Here is a 3,843-nt window from a genome sequence, read left to right as displayed (position 1 = left end):
GGTTTGCTTCCGGGTTAACACCGAGTCCAAATTTTCAAAAATAAAAGCAAAGTAAGATGCATTTGTTTATATATGACAACACAAAGAGTATGACATGATAAAGAAGGCATTTTATACTCAGTATATACATAGAAACCTGTATGTTTTATTGGTATTTTCTGAAGGAAAATGTTATATTCCAAAGTTCAGGACCATAACTATAATGATTAGGTTCAGCATCGTGAGGGGAAACGCGTATTTACAGTGAAATAGAACCTACTCTGAGGATTGGGATCTAACGCTACCTTTTACAAACATGGACTTAATTAATTTACTCATTTATTTAGTCACCAGATGGCGGTGGAGGAACATATTTAGGTGGAGGGTTTAACTGTGTTGAACTGTTGTCCTCACCACCTCTTAAATCCTCTTTTGGCAGTAGTCTAAATCCCCCTTCATCAGTGAATGTTCAGTTTTTTGTTCAAACTGTCTTAGAGAGGTTCTTCTTTAAATGCGATAATTAGGAGGCTTAAGACAATAACAGAAACACCTCACTGGACAATCCTATACACTTCAACAAGTCTGTTTCAAACTACATGCCTAACTACAGCCTTCAAAATAAATGCAAATCTTGAACACTATGCTACATATTTGCAATACAGCAACTCAGCTAAATTTGTACTGCATGAATGTGAGTTAATGCAGAAGAATTGACCCACAGGTTGGGGTGCCTCTTACCCAGTGCCAGCTGGGATTCTCTCCAGTACACCACAACCCTAAATTGGACAAAGTGGTTAAAAAGAATGGATGGTTGATTTTATGCACTCATTACACAATTGCAAGGTAAAGGCCAGCGTGCGTACACTTACGAAAATATTATATATTCAATCTACAAATCTCTAAAAAGTAGGTGCTGGGTTCTGCTTGTGGTTCTTTTTGTGTTTGGTTGTGTTGTGGCCATTTGTTTTCTAGGGATATTTGCTGCCTCTGGTATTGTAGGTGCCACAAATATCTGAATGTAATGCTTGGTTAGACCAATTCACAGCAATAGCTAGATATATGCTACTACACAGTGTAACAACAGCAAATGTGAGCTGTGTATCTAAGAGGAAGTGTTTAGGGGAGATTTTTTATTTTGAAAGAATGTAGGGCAGCACTATCTTGTTGCCCTACATTCTTTAAGGAATAAACACATCAACGTAAATCTTCACGGGGCCAACACAGTCACAAATTATACGGTGATTCTTGAACTCTCTTGATCGCACATAGAATATCATATTGGTGGAGTCTTGTGAGGTCAAAGGTCAGGGTCACTGCTTTCTTCCCATAGTGTAGTCAACATGACCAGCTGTTGCTGGCATTGTTCAGTGCAGCTCAGTGTCTTTCTTTCCCATCCTTTCTTAGACATGCTTTAAAAAGCAATGGGCCTTTTGCCAGTGTACTTCCCTCGTCTTCATTAACTGGGCTCTCACATTCAAAACACACACACACACTCAGTGTAGTACAGTGCATACACACATAAACACACAAATAGAAACTTACCTCTAAAGGGTGCCCAAATGTTTCCGATCCGGAAGACCGGACACAGAAGCAGAGGAAACAATTGGGTGTCAGAGAGGTCCTTGGACCCATCTCAGTCCCATTTCCCCGTACCCGACTTTTGCATATTGACTTGTTGTTACATCTGCTGTTTCACAGGCCACTGAAACAACTCTCCATCTGGTTTCCCCTCTTCCTTTGTTGACAAGGAAGTGGATGGAAGTGTTGTTGAGTCACAAAGAGAGATAGCATTGATTTACTCACACACACCAAACATTAGTCTCTGTTTTAACATACCCAACATACCCATAGGCACATATTGTATATACTTATAGTTTTTGTAGCTTCATAGTTTTATTGCACTTAGCACTTTTTTAATATTTTTAATTTCTTATTTCTCTTACATGTTACTGCTTCTGGCTCTCTGCCGTGTACTGTACTTACTGTTGCAACAATGCAATTTCCCCATTGCGCGACAAATAAAGGTTTTCTTATTCTTATTATTCTTATTCATTTTTGTCACTATGACGACTGTTTGGTGTTGCAGGTTTATGGATTGAGCTGTTATTCTTGATAATCAAAAAAGACTGGAATACCATTAAGCATAAAAGGATGGTGGAATTTTAATAAAATAAATCAAGAAGACAAAACATTTTAGAAGAATGTAAGACACAATGATAACCAATATTAAATCAATTTCCTGCATGTCCCCAAAAGGATTTATCAAGCCGTCTTGAACCCTGCCTTGCTGTTTTGTCTTCACAAGTATTCTAGATTTTGGAAACACAAACTTTAAAGGAAGCAGTGCAGTGTGAAAAATGAAGACCGGGATGCTGGCTGGTTTCCACACTCCTTGCATAATATTACTGTAGAAATAAACAAAGCCGAGACCCACTACCATGCAGTATGAAAACCCTACAGGTCACTGGGAGTTCAATATAAAGGTCTTTGTCTTAAACTTAACTAAGGAAGAGATTAGATGCTTGCGAGCAAATGAAAAGGTAAGCAGTTTGTTAGCTTTACCCTGTGGATGCAGGTTGTGTTGTGTTATTTTATAATTTCAGCAGCTCATCATTTCAAGGGTCACTGCCAATCCTGCTAGAATTGGTACATTATATGTCCATAATCAGATACCATAAAACATGCAGCTAAGGGCTCTTACTAAGAACTCTGTTGTGATTCTTTATAAATGAACACCTGCAATTAGCCTTACTTTTGTGCATAATTAGCTTTAGGATTGTTAAGACTACAACATAGATCCAAAGGTTGAAACAGTCTGTTAACTATGTTAATGCTTTTATGACAAATAAAATCTGTTCTCTGAACTCTGCAATGGAAGTTTCCAAGTGCTCGCTAGCAATAACCAGTTTATGTTTTGTGCTAAATTCAAATGTAAGGCCTTCACCACATAATATGTTGTTGGTGCACGTTTCCAGATCCTATCAGCAGGTTAGAAGCCAACAAACTGAAATGAGCTCTACATTATCTCAAAAGAGCAAATGTGTCCTCATCTCTTATCATCCGCTAATCTTGCTCTTAAATTTTCCTAAGAACACAGTCATCACTGCTGACATTGTGGTAAAATGGCTGAAGTTTAAAGCTCTGTGAAACTGAGAACACAAGACCCTGTGATCCTCTTTTACCTGTGGTTACTGCAAAATGAGCATGAGGGCATTCACTACTACAAAATAAGAGTATATACTGTAGCTCCTTTTTTGAGCTGACAAACAGACAACACTAGCTCTGAATCACCCCTTTGATGCTGATCACAGAGAGTAACTGAGATAGTCAAAGAACAAATGCCAGTTTCCACTGTCCTGAGGCATCTCTCAAATTGCAATTATTTTGATGAGAAAGACACTGATATGGGAATTTGTTCTGATGATGAGACTAGCCTTAGTGTACACCCCCTTTGTTTTTGCACTGTGCACTCAAATACTGCATGTCTAGCAAGTCCCATCAGTCATAGTACTAATCTTTGCAGGACATGTATGATAAAAAACATTCCTTACATTGCTGGAACTTTAGGACAGCTTCAAAGTTCCTATTATAGTTTAGATAAAATGTGATATTGTATAAATAAATGAATTATTGCAATGGTCTCAGTATTTACAGTAATTCATCTCTACATATTGGACAAACTTTGGAGAGACAAACTTGAAAGACTTGAGAGAAAGTTGATTAATATAGTACACAGAAGCCCACAGTAACAGGAGACATTCTGTTTTCCACCAGCTCAGCACAAGTCAGACATTTCTTTAGTCTGGTTCAGTAACCATCATCAGTTAAGGCCTCGGTCCTTTAAATTTGTAAGGGCCAAGGTTA

This window comes from Mastacembelus armatus, chromosome 22 (genome assembly GCF_900324485.2).
Source record: "Mastacembelus armatus chromosome 22, fMasArm1.2, whole genome shotgun sequence".
NCBI lineage: Eukaryota > Metazoa > Chordata > Actinopteri > Synbranchiformes > Mastacembelidae > Mastacembelus > Mastacembelus armatus.
This window is presented reverse-complemented; position numbering follows the sequence as displayed.